The sequence below is a fragment of the Nothoprocta perdicaria genome, unplaced genomic scaffold (assembly GCF_003342845.1).
Source record: "Nothoprocta perdicaria isolate Ctin4 unplaced genomic scaffold, notPer1 scaffold_86, whole genome shotgun sequence".
NCBI classification, from domain to species: domain Eukaryota; kingdom Metazoa; phylum Chordata; class Aves; order Tinamiformes; family Tinamidae; genus Nothoprocta; species Nothoprocta perdicaria.
Genome location: NW_020456154.1, coordinates 2,004,849 through 2,018,498, shown reverse-complemented (window position 1 = coordinate 2,018,498; position 13,650 = coordinate 2,004,849). Strand labels below are relative to the sequence as shown.

The window sequence follows — 13,650 nt, the reverse complement described above, 5'->3', positions numbered from 1 at the left end:
TATATATATATATGTATGTATGTATGTATGTATGTATGTATTTTTCTCTGCAAGAGGCCATCTCCTTCCCTAGCAGGAAGAACAAACACATAGAAGATCCACTGGAATATATTCATGTACCTGGTGAAATTCCTATTTCAAATGATCTTTCTAATCTCTTAAGACAGCATACTCTGCTTGCATCTTTTCCRGTTTTGGCATTTTGTCATCTGAAGTTAGCTGCATGGACATCCTGCTACAAGTTATCACAGGCAAGGCATGCCACAGCTCTCTGTCAGGTTTTTTTTGAGCCTAGACCTGCTCCCAGAGTGTCAAGAAGATGAATGCTGCTACAGTAGGAGCTCAGCAGTGGTGGGTGAGATGATCAGAAGAATCATTACTTGCACCTGATCACAATATACAATATTATGGATCTACTGAGATACTGGAGTARATGGATCTAAGCAATGACAGCTGCATCTTATACCACCCAATTTGTCATGCAGGTCTTACTATACTTAGTGTTTACTATGTTTATGCTGTTGAGTAGAATTGTCTTCATGTTCATGCCATATTATGCTACTTTCAGGTATAGCTCTTCCTAAATATAACCAATGAATACCCTAGATTATCTTATTCAAAAATGATTACAAAGGAGAAAATTGCAGTTGTGGCTATTTTGGAGAGCAAAGCTCCAGTACAATGGCGGTAGGTAGTTATTCTGTAGAAAACGGTTCTGACTGTAGACTAAAGCAAGTATAAATCATTTGTGTTGTCATAGCATTTTAAGTGAAGATTTTTCAATGGCATAAAAGACAGGTAGACATCCCATTCACATTCGTGCCTATTTTTTTCCAAGAATGCCATGTACTAAGAAGTGGGAGGAAAAAAAATSAGCTCTTGCAAACATTTGTGAACAATATGTTCAGCACAAGCTTGTAGCAAGAAAATAAAAGGGGAGGAGGAAGTCTTCATTAAGATAGTCTTCATTAAGTAGTCTTCGTTAAGACCATCCCACTCAAAGGTTAGGAAATAAGACCTAAGTTAATATGTGCAACATGAATTCAATCCCACTTTTGTTCAGACTGATACAATTTCTAATCACATCATCAGATAATTTTCTATGAGACCATTGCCATATTTACTGTGCAAAAAGATCAACTGCAGGTTTTTGCATYACTCTTTAGCATCCTTAGTTCTCTTTGGAATGTCTGGTGTTTGTCCAGGCAGCCCTAGTTTTCATCTTATATCCCAACGCCCCATCACATCTCTTTTGTTTTCCTTCTGCTTCTCATGGGGAAAATAGGCTTTCTGTTGCTAGTTCCAACATTAACTCTACTTGAGCTTAAGTAGGTATGAGTAACCCGTTTAGGRAAAAAAATTGGTTTTGTTCCTGCAGCAGTGAGTAAGAAGAAAAAATTCACTTGCTCTCTGTGATCAGTAGGTGCAAAAATTCTGGCAACAGAATTATAAGGTCAGCAAGCTTTCTTAGTTGTGTTGACACTCAACATGCTAATTTTCAAGGAGTTGCATCTGCTTTTCTCTTGRTCAAGGATAAGGTAATGAAATATATGACCTTCTGTTGCTGATAACTTGTCTTCACCTCATCTATCTAGCTTTAAGTTACTCTGAATGGAAGAAAGATTCAAAAGGCCATCGACATTAACTCTGATCCTGGAAAAACATCTCTCAAGTCATTTCTGTCCATTGGAGTTGCTGTAATATCATCCTGGCACAAAGGATGCTGGCACAAAGACAGCACACTCAGAAATATTGTCAACACAAGTGAAGTGCCCAATCTTCCCTCTCTGTAGATGAAATTGTTTTTTTTTAATCTTAAATTAAAACTTTTTTTTGGGGTGGAGGGATGTGTATGCAGAGATTTCTCTGGTCGTTTCTTTTAGGTACTGCAGGGACTGTGAATTCTGATGCCATCCAGGATTGCCAGATGCTTCTTACCTTCCTCAGCACACATAAAGGTTGCAGTCTTACGGTAAGAAGCAATGCTAGTGCCTCTGTGGCCACCAAGTTCAGAAATGAAAATACAGCCACAAACACACTGTATAATAGCTATTGAATAGGCTGGGCCTATTCAGTTGCTGAGCGCCTTCAGTGTCACCTTTACACTTTTAAACACTGTGCTTTTCCCAGGTCTAGCCTTGTCAGCTTGGTCTCTGGTATCTCTGATGGCTTTAGTGACACTTGAAGAAGCAAGAGAGAGAGGGGGACATATAGTGACAAGATACAGATTGAATCACAGAATCTTACTTCATGGGAAAAAAAAGGGTATTCAAAGTGGACAGCTTCACTGGCACTAGTATTGGTCTTGATTTGTTGCTCAGCCTTAGCACCAACTTCCCTGTAAGTGCTGATGAGAGTGAGAAGGATTATCCCTTTGTTGCTGACAGTTTCACTGTTGAGATGGGATGACCTTTTGTATTCTTTTGCCCGTCCAGATAGCTCACAGCTTCTCAAATGCCAGCAAAAACATAGAAACTTCCTTTGGTACTGACAGTTGTGGATAGAGAGCTCAGCCCTGGCAAAGGGGCCTTTTAGTTAATTAACAGTACATTTCTGATATAAACAACCACTTGCTGCCAGTAAATGATTCCTTGTTTGTGTTCCTGGACACTGTTTGGATTAGGCACTGTGTGTATATTCAGGAGCAGTTGAATAAAGTTTCATTGTGCTTTGCTCAGTGTGTGTTGGTGAAAAGAAATTCATATTAAGCAGTCTTTCTGTTGGGATGACCAACAAGCAGATAGGCCCGACTTAGTTCTAACAGGTTGTGGGTTTTACTCTCTCTTCATCAGACAGGAGCAGCTGCTAAAATGCATTTGTGTTTACTAGAAAAATGCTCTGCAATATATTCAGAATTATAGTTATTTGGRACCAAAAATATTCCCATTTGACTCAAATTTGGTACTGATTCCTGAAAATAAATTGGAGGATAATCTCTCCCCCACCTTCTTTTATTTAATTCATTATTTTTATATAATTCTAAAGACTTGACCCTTGATACAAAGGTTAGACTTGCTACTACACAGTATCATGACTTGTAAAAGCTTATAGCGTGTGCATATTTTCAGTTTTCTTTTTTTTTTTTTCCATTGGATGTGACCACTTACTCTTTAGACCTGTGTAGATCTTAAGTAAGACTCACAAGAGCCTTAATTTAAAGCAGTGACTGAATCAATGAAAATGAATCCAACAACAGCTGTGCTACTGCTTCTCCTCTGGCTGCCTACAGAAGCAATCTATGCATTTGGCATCCTCCAAACATGTGTAACCCCCTGCGTTAAGGTTATTAGAGCTGAGAGATGAAGTTGGCCATAAACGATATTGCTTGGACTGCACAAAGTTGATGGACAATGCAATGTAGTTTACTTAATCATGAGAGGGCTCACCGTAGTCAGTTTTCTGAAGAGGCCATTTGGCTGTGGGAATAATTCATTTGTCACAGGTATTCTCTGAATTTATATAACTGGCAGTTATTTCAACATACTGGCAGACACACTCAGGCATTGATTGAAAGAGCCTTTTCTTAAAGAAGAGACAATTCTTCAAGCACAGTAAAGCCAGTTTTCATTCTAATTGGCACCCTGGCTCYGGGGAGGCCTGCATCAGTAGCACTTTCACAAGTTAATGAAGCTATTCTGAAAACAATTAAACTTCCCATGTAAAGACAGGTGCTTCTAATGGAAACAAAAGGTCTTGTTTTGATCATGCAGAGCATCCTCATTTTTGTCCGTAATGTGAGAGGTCTCCTTATATTAATTAAATTCTTAACATATACAGCCAAGAGTGGAAGAGTAATGTGTCCTGTTCTTTAATACTTCTGGAAAGGATACCAGATATTAATTACACAGGTCTACAACTTAGTAATGGCTTGTCATAGGCTTATTTAGTATTCATATCGCAAGGCAATAAATGGTGCGGTGTAACAAAAAAGTGAGAAACTGTAGGAATCTTTCTCTTACCCCATTTTTTAATATATATGCTTTTAGCCAGAGCCCAGATTTTAACAGAAGGGTCATTCTAGTCTGAGTACCACTGAAATTGRTGCCAGTCTAGTCCACTGTCCAAAAGGCTTTGATTTACACTTGTGAACACCTGGGCCAGTTTCAGCCTCCTTGATACAGAGGTTTAAAGTTGCTTTAAGAAGTCTGTCCACTGGTTCTTTCCTTCTCCAGAAGTTTTAGCAAGGGGAAGGAGCATGCCAAAACAGAAGGGTTATGCTACTGTTACCCACAATTTCACTGCAAACAGCATAGGTGTGAAAACTCCTTTGCCAAAAGCAATGCTGCTTCAAACTGAGCACTTGTTGCTTTTTCAGGATTTACTTAGATCTAAAATCCCTGTATTGACTATATTATAGAGCACAAAATAAGATCTTTTGTGCTAAATGAGTCACATTGCAAAATATTACTCAATTATTTCTTTAAAAAATACAAGGAAATACAATTTATTGGTTTGACAATCAGGATAGGTCCCAGCTTAAGAGTAAAGTTCAAAATTTTAAAAATTGACGTCACTTGATCTACCATACCTATCTCTTATTTGGTAATTTTATGGTTAAAAAAGCACTATATCTTCTCAAAGTTAAAACATTTAATGATTAATTTAAATATCTAAGCTAAATTTAAGTTAAAATAACTGGCTCATAACATAACAAAGGCAAATTAGTGACTGTCAGCAACAGCAAAATACCTTCTGCAAAAAGCTGTCAGGCACAAAATAAACAAATAGAGAAATACGGCCCTTTCTGTCAGGTTTTTTCAGATATAGGGCACAGTACTACTGAAGACTCCTGTATTAATATTTATCTTTGTGTCCAGAAGTACTGATGATTTTTGTGAGAAGCATGTACGTACAACAGCTGAAGCTATCACAGAACATTATTGTCTGACACTTATCTGCAATAAAAGACATCATTTTAATTCTAAGAACTTTATTTTCTCTGAATCTTCATGTTTCTTATTCTCATGGTGTGTTTTCTAGTTATTTAAAGGCTTTCATTTCACTAGCCTGTATTTTTTTTCAGTTCATATAACCTCAGGAACTCTGGATTTTTCTCTGGTTTCCTTTTTCTTTTTTTTCCCCTGTAAATCCATTAAATTTAAATTTAATGCCCACTGAAGGGAGCTTATGAAACAAAGCTGCTACCTGATGTCCAAGAACTGGGAACTTGTTTTCAAGAGTAGAATAAATTTCATCTATTTCTTGCCTGAAAGACTTTTTTTCCTATAGGAGATGACAGGCATCCTGTCCTGCAGTAGCTCCAGCTGCAGGGCCAGACTGATAATGAGAATCTCAATGGTTAGTACTTTTCTTCAGAGTTTTGGTCTTACTGATAATGTTCCAATATCGTTAACAGTTGTGTGAGTTAGCATTTAGAATAATAGCAATTTATAAATAGTCCCAAATGAGTGTGGAATTGACTAATTGCCACAATTTGGCCAGCTCTGTTAACCATAAGATTTGATTTTGTCTTCCCTCAGTAACTGACAAGGCGATTTTAAGTAAAAATAATGATATCATCAACTCCATGCAAAGTCAGATCACCGCAAACTTAATGTTTTGCCCAAGCATGTCCAGTATCTTGAGTGTAACACATTATCAATCTTGCTAGGTATTTTAAATACCAATGAAACAGAGGTTTGGGCAGAGGGATGTTGCTGACTTTCCGTATTTTAGCTGCTGTTTGCAGCTAGCCTGTAATACCTTATAAGAGTGGTAAAGCATTTCTCAGTCACTTAGACATTACTGCCTGTTTTTTCCAGAAGACTCAATGTGATTGACTATGGTTGTAACAAATGATTGTGTACAGAACTTCACTGGTGTTACACGTAGCTAATACAGGATTAAAGCCTGTTTTCAGGATCCAAAACAATCAGATATTAGMTGGRTTTTGATGAAAGAAGTTTYGTTCCAATATGAGTATATTATGGGTTTAATGCCTGCAAGTATTCCAACTCTTAAGTATGTGAAGTTCATGGAAGTGTTCTGGATCTTAGAAAGACTTTAATCCTATATTAGCTATTCATCACGTAGTGAAAGCACTACAGCCTTTCGGAGGTCACAGCTATGCCTTTATCTCTTGTTCCAATAAGAAAGAAGCCAAACACTTGTGTGATAATTTTATACCAATATAATTTTAATATAATACATATTAAAGGTAATGCCTAAAAACAACTTTTTAAAATCTATTATGTAACAGTAACTTGAAATGAACACCTTCTTATTCAAGAATAATGATCCAACAAAGGTCTGGTTTGCATCGTTCTTTACTAAGGCTGTTAAAGTTAAGAGACTGTTTTCAATCTTATGTAAATTGTTGATTTTAAGCTACACACTTGGAATTATTATGTTTGCTTTTTTGCTTTTTAAATGTAAAGACTGCTTGCTCCAGAACCTGTGCTGCTTCTGTGGAAAGTCTCCTTTGGTTGAAGGAGATTTGAAGTGCAAATATTTGCAGCTAATTTTTTTTTTTTTTTTTTTTTTACCTATGCTTGGCACAAGAATCCTCCTTCATTGCTTGTTTATTCCACGGCCATAGCAACTGCCACTTCAAGGACAGAGACTGGTGAAGCAATTTCATGATGGGTATGACAAGATTACTCACTTAAGCATAATTTTTGGAAAAACACCAACTCCACAGATGGTCATTCCTTCCATCCCTCGTGGATTTTGTAGCCCTGTGGTTATTCTCATGCAGAGCACCCGACCAGTGCTGCTCTGTGCTTGAGCAACAGCTCTCCACTGTGTGTGCAGGACGCTAGCCTGCAGGACACAGAGTTGGGGAAGAAAGCAGCTCTGCAGTATGAGGTTCTATCATTTGTCATGTACAGTGGTACAGAGGAACCTAATGCCTTAAGACCTAAAAATCCTTGTGGGTGCTGAGAAAGAGAAGAACATAAAGATTCTGCAGAAATTGTTCAGAACCTTGCAGGATAAAACTATTTGCTAGACTTCATGAATAACATGAGTCTAAAAACTGAATCTGCTGAGAATTCTAGTGATAGGCAGCAGACAACCTGGTTTTATTAATAATGGAGCAGTATACATAATCCTGTTTCCTCCTCCTCCATACATCCCTAGCAATTCTTTCATCACGACTGTCACCAAAGCAGTTACAAACCTTCACCAGTRCAAGAAAAGATAAAGACACGTTATTACATGATGGCTGATCCTTCAGCTTCACTCAATGGACAGAATAAGTCACTTACTTAGAAATACCTCATTTCTGACTTTGATTTGCTCATAAAGATAATTACAATAGAGACCAATCTATATGTTACTGYAGGTTCTCAGAATCATTCAGGTCCGAATGTTTTTTCTTTCTATGGTTATACAGAAGTTTACTCAAAAGGCTTTCCTAGTTGTTATTATATGACAAAATTTTCAGCTTGCAACACTTACAGGATATCACTGGCACTTCATGATTTACTTCAGTTTATCTGTTATCTCTCCCGACTCTAAAGGGTCAGTGGGTGCTGCAGGAGGCAGAACACCAGGCCTGATGGGCCAGTGCCTTAATAAACTCCCACGAATAATCTGTACCAGAGCATAGAATACTTTGRTAGAGCACACTGCCAAACATAATTTCAGCGCACGCTAAAACAACTTCTGAATAGGTCATAGCATTCAAGTAGTAGAGGGAACAGAATAAATTAGCATCTGCAGTATCTTTTGTAGAACAACATATTCCGAGATGTCACTCTCCTCTAAAATATTCCTTTAGAGTCCTGTAAAAGAGAAAGCAGTAAGTACTAAATATTATCTGTATTATTTCTACTTCTGATTGTTTCCTACCCAAAGCATGTTACTTTTCCTCCTCTTCCCTTCTAAGATTTTTCTTTTAAAATTGCATTGCGTTCCCATTTCCTCCCCTCCTGCAGTTTGCTCCGCTCACGCTTCTCCCATGAAATTTCAGGCACCCCTCTCTGCTCGTATCCAGTTTATCATGCAGCTGCTTCAGCACGCTAATGCATTGCCATAGTCCATTTTACACCACTAATGAAGCGAAATAAAGATGATAAATTAAAGAAACGCGGAGACGGGGGCTCAGTGTCCGCGGTGGGGAGGAGCGGGAAGGCACGTTCATCAGCTCGGCGGGTTACGAGCGGGCCCGCGAGCGGCCCGGGCCGAGTTCAGGCGGAGCGGAGCCGGCCTCGAAGCCCGGCGTGCTCCGAAGCGAGGCGGGCCAAGCGCCCCAGCGACACGAGGGGCGTCTGCTCGCTCTGACGGATGACGAGCGGGATACTGGTGGGGGGGATTAACCCCGCGCCATGTTCCCCTCACTTACCGCTGCGCGCTCGGGCGGCCGTTGGGGTGACCGTTAGGCGGTGGCCGTTGGGGTGGCCGTTGGGGTGGCCGTTAGGCGGTGGCCGTTGGGGTGGCCGTTGGGGTGACCGTTAGGCGGCGGCCGCTGGGGCGGCCTTTAGGCGGCGGACCCGCCCAGGGCCGGTCTCGCCGCCGCCTTCCCCGCGAGGGGGACGCGCGGGGAGCGGAGCCCCGGCGCGGGGCGCGGGCCGGGCCGGGCGCAGGTGTTGCGGGCAGGCCCCGGGGGGGGGGGGGGGGGGCGGCGCCGGGGGGGAGGCGGGCGGGCGGCGCTGGTTGGGCGCGCGGCGCCTGCCGCTGGGCGGCGTGTCTGTGGGCTGGCCCCGCCTCGCCGCCCGCCCGTGCACGGACATGACAGCGGCTCAGAGGCGCCGCAGCTGCCGCTGAGCGCCGGGCAGAGCGGCGGCGCCCGGGCAGCGGCAGCCGCGCTCGCGCCCCGTGGCCGCCTCCTCCGCAGCTCCGGCACCCGCAGGGGGCAGCCTGGCACCGGCAGCTGGCGGGGGAAGGGGGCAGCCTGGCACTGAGAGCCGGAGGCGGCCGCCGGCACGGAGCGAGCCGGGCGGAGCGCGGCACCCAGCGGCCGCTGAGGCCGGGCCGGCGGCAGTAGCGGCGGTGCCGGGGGCCGTCTCGCCGTGCCCGGCTGCGCGGTGCCGCTGACCTTCGCGGCGCCGCTCGCCGCCTGCCAGGCCGGGGCAGGGCCTCCTCTCCCCGCGGAGCGCGTGTGCCAGGCCCGGCGGAGGGGGCAGGAGGCCGGGCCGGAACCCCCCCCTCGCCCCCGGCTCCTCCCGGCCGCTGGCGGGGCCTGTGCGCGGCGCGGCGGAGAGGGGCGGGGAGACGAGCGGCACGGGGACGGAGCGGCGGGACCGCCGGGCTGCCCCCTACGAGAGCGCGGAGCGGGCAGGCCCTGAGGAGCGAGAGGGGCGGGCGGGAAGAGGCGGCGGCGGCGGCAGCCCGCAGCTCGGAGCCACCTCGGCGGCGCATCCCGGGAAGAGCGGGGACCTCGCCGCCGCTCTCCCTCCTCCTGCTCCCGCCGCGGGAAGCCGCTCATCCCGCGGAGAGTGGAGCCGCCTCCGGAGCGCGGGGCCGCGGGCACGGAGCTGGAGCCGCTCGCCCGGAGCCGAGCAGCGGGAAGGAGCGAGGCGGGCGCGCAGCGGGGCGCCCCGCCGCTGCCCGCGCGCTCGCCTCGGCGGCCCGGGAGGCGCCCGGCCGCCCCGCCACCAAGGTAAGGGGCTTGGGGGCGCCGGGGACACGCGGCGAGTGCCTCGCGGCGGGCGGGGGCGCCGCGCGCGCGGGGGCGGGGGTTGCCGCTTTGCCCCCCGGGGTTAGTTCCCCCGCGGGGTGCGGAGCGGATGCTCGGGCGCGGATGTGGCGCCGCCGGCACAAAGAGGCTTTTTCCTTGCGCCCACCCCCAGCTGGCGCGAGGGGAGCGTGGCCGCCCGCCCGGCGGGAGCCCCCGGCCGCGGGGTGCGCCTAACGGTCGCGCCTAACGGTCGCTCCTAACGGTCGCTGGCTGCGAGGGGGCAGGTCCGCCCGGTCAGGGCGAAGCTGCCGCTTAGCAGGGAGCCCGGGACCCCGCGCGGGCTGTTCTGCTGGGCACTGCCGGGCTGCTCCATCCCCGCGCCGTTGGGATCGTTAGCGCGGGCTCGGCGTGTGCCCGGGGGAGAGCAACTTGCTGCCGCCGCGGCGGTGACACCAAGTTTGGCAGCGCCTTATGTAACTGCCTTTCGGAGGGGCGCCCGGCGCTCCCCCTGAGACCGGGTTTGTCCGAGGGAAGCAAGTGGTCCCCCCGCCTTGCGGAGCCTCGGACATGCGATTTTCACGTGTGTTTTCACCTGGGCATCTTCCTTCCTTCCTCCTGCAAGAAGGGGATTGCTACTGCCTACTTCAGCGTCTTTCATTATTTTTATATAGCACTTTTGAAATTACCGCATGAAACGTGTTCCCAGTTCTGACTTTCCCTCCTATATTCTGGAATGCATAGGTGCTGGGATGGAAATGCCAATAAATCAATTGTCATCTAAAAACGGTTCGCTTTCCTTATGCCATTTCGGTGACAGAAGGGAGAGAAAGTGCCGGGCTAAACAAAGTGCTGTGTTAAAACCAGAGTTGGCAGTTGCCAACAGGTTGGCACTTCTTATTTAATGAAATCTTCTGAATACAGATTAATTTTCTCTACAACATTTATTATKTTACTTGCTCAGAAATAGGAGCAGCAGGAAATTGGATAAATGAATTGAAAGGCTGCCTAGTTTCCCTGCAGTTTCTGTAAGTCGCTACGCCTTCAACTTAAAGGAAGAAAAAAGAAAGAGGGAAAAAATGCTAGCTTGTTACTTCACACAAAAAGACAGCTTAGTGAATTGATACATGTTCTTTAGCTTTCTACTGCAAAGGTAGACTAGGGGACTATTTTTTTTTTTCCTCCTCTCACCTAGCAGTGAAATATGCAGACTAATGTAAAAAAATCTGTGAAATGTGGGCTTCCTTGCTCATCTTATTACTTATTATGCTCCATCATTAGATTGCATGTTCAAAGGGCAGGAGGAATATTTTAACAAAGTCATTCTTTTCCTTGCTGCATATGGAAATAGGTTRACAAGGCGGTTCACTAAGTGCTTTATTTAAAGGAAGAAACAAACAAAAATCTCACTGTTGTTTTCTCCAAGTGGACAAATGACTAAGGTGGAAAAGGTCTCCCTAGGCTTCTTGAAAACTGCAAATTGCTGATAAGTGTTCCAAGTTTGAAATGTGAAATTCTTATTGCTTAGGTGTCCTGTGACGGCCCTTGATCAGCAAGGCTGCAAATCATGTAGAAGCCTCAGTAACTGCACAGTCTCTGATGGATAATTGGATTGGTAGGTTCTTTTTGTTTGTTTTTTAATTATCCACTCTGGCAGCAGGTTCTTTTTCTCCATCCTCTTGACACTTAATTCCCACAATTTTTGATGTGTTTTGCATTGCATCTTTTCTTCTCAAAGTCCGTACACTCTTCTCAATTCCTGCTGAAAGAAGAATAACTCGGAGATATTTTGAGGCCAATATTTTGCAGGACTTATTTTTTGTAAGGTGAAATGTGCATGGCAACTCCCCTCCCTCCTCTGTTGAGGTGAAAGAAGATGAGTCTTCAGATGTGGAGAAGTTTGCACTGGATTTTTTTTTTTGAAGTTTCACTAAAAATAATATTTCATACTAATATGTTAGATCCCCAGTACCAACTGTTGAATCTATAGGAATTCCCAAGTGTGGACCTCAGGTAGACAAAATACAGAGCTGGTTACAGATATATCTCTTTTGGCAACACTAAGAACTGTCAAAGGCCCAATCTACAGAAATTTCAGTGAGTAGGACTATTTATTAGCCAATGTAGTATTCCTGCTGAATATTTCAGGAAATTGTTAAAGCACATGTACACTTAATTTGCTAAAGTGAAGTGTTCTTAAGTGTATTGGCTTTAAAGAACAGTCCTCCATCCAAACTATTAGTTGTGTGACTATTGAGATGTGTATTTATTTATTTATTTTTGTGAATACTTGAATAAATCCATAACAGTCAATAGATCCGTGCTAGAATAGTCTCTTTGCTTATTTTCTGTCTGATTTTTGTGTGCCCTTATAAGAAGCATCTGAAACAAACAAAAAACCCCACATACGCACAGAGAAWCATCAAAAAAAGCCATTTTTTTCCATGATACTTGTAAACTGAAGGCTAATAAGGGATAAAAATTCATAATCTCACTAGAAATACTAGAAATTCATCGTAATAAATGCTGAGCTTGTCCATGTGCAACACTCCTATTGAGTTTCTCTTGTTGCTTTTCTTTTTCTTTGAATACCTACCTATACTAGGCCTGTATGAAAGCCTGTGTTCATGAGCCCTCGACAGCCCAGCTAAAATTAAACATCTTTTTTTTTTCATCTGCATTARAATGTACAAAAAATCCATTTTAAGAGCATGAATTTTCTGATATGCCCATTTTTCTTCCAACATATGCGTGCTGATAACATTATGGTGGGTTGAGTTGAGATGCACATGAGCACATGATTGTACCTAGTTTACAGATGTTAATTTTTCATGAGTTTGTCTCCATGAAGCTGTGCCAAAATGATTATTTGCCTAGTTCTGTGGCTAGCAAGCTTACTGAGAAGTAGTTTTGTAAAGGAAGTGTATGTTCAAGTTCATGCAGTTTTTACACTTTCACCTTCTTTCTCTTTGCAGTGAGTGCTAGCTTTAATATACAGTCGTTGTCTGTTATCCTGTATTGTCYAAAGATATGGGTTTGCTTTCTACCTTGTAGGGTTTTCTAACTGCTTTTGGTGTCCCTTGATTCAGTTTCATTACCTACTTTAATTTATAGTTTAGACCGGTTCCGATGTAACACCACTAGCTGTAGTACCCAAAACCTCATCAGCCTCTACATAGGTTCCTCATCAACCTCTACATAGACTTTTGGTTTACTTAAAAATAGTATAAGAGAATAGATGGTTTGTTAAAACCAGAGGTGGCAACTACTTCTTTCTTGACCAGTGATGAGATAGGTTCCACTCTATGTTTCTCCTAAGCATTTTTGGATATTGACAGGTATAGGTACCTGGTATTGACAGGTATAGACAGATTTCTATTTCTCCGTATGACTCCATTTCTATACTCACTTAATGTCACTGAGTATAGAAGGCTAATGTTGCACAGATTAATGCAGACCCTGTGTAGGCTGTGCACACAGTTTTCTGAGGTGCAGCTGTTCAAGAACCTCATCAATTAACAGTGGCTGGTCTTACTATTTTGCCAGTTATCTGTGGAAAATGACAAAACTGTATTTATTATCTGTTGGGAGAGCTGTAAGTAGCAGTGTTGGCATCAGAACTGTAGCTTTCAGAAAGACAAGACTCAAATCAGTTTACACCTACAGTCACATCCGGAAACTAATACACTTTAAAATTAAAACTTACATTTTGCAAAAACATTTTTAAGCAATCCAACTTTCCTCTGCCAGATTTTTTTTTTTCTGGCTTAGCTACCAGTGAAGTTTGAGTTGTCACTTTAAGTTACAGCTTTCAGTAGTCCCTCCAAAGTTTAATCTGAGAGTGTGATATTTGTGTGCAGAATACCATCATTTTGATTGTATCATTACTTTTAAGATTTTTTATCCTGGAAGATGTTTGACAGCTAAGACTTATGAGTAGGAGAGAATTAGAACATATTGAACATTTATTTAAATACAAATGAGAAAAATTAAGGAATTGGGAGTCGAGAGAGAGGCAGAGAAGTAAAGAAGGAAAGGAATTGTGAGATTTTAGAGAGAAGTGTCCAACCAGTTCCTGTATTTTTGATTCA

At 43.8% G+C, this 13,650-nt stretch overlaps 1 protein-coding gene across 1 annotated transcript in view; it reads left to right on the top strand.

Annotated features, from left to right (window-relative positions):
• The first annotated feature begins 9,492 nt into the window (after positions 1-9,492).
• LARGE1 (LARGE xylosyl- and glucuronyltransferase 1) overlaps positions 9,493-13,650 on the top strand; it is a 260,231-nt gene continuing 256,073 nt past the window's right edge. Inside the window, exons 1-2 of the mRNA XM_026052233.1 lie at positions 9,493-9,544; positions 11,088-11,174. The gene's annotated coding sequence lies outside the window, so the exon portion shown is untranslated. The remainder of the gene's footprint in view (positions 9,545-11,087; positions 11,175-13,650) is intronic.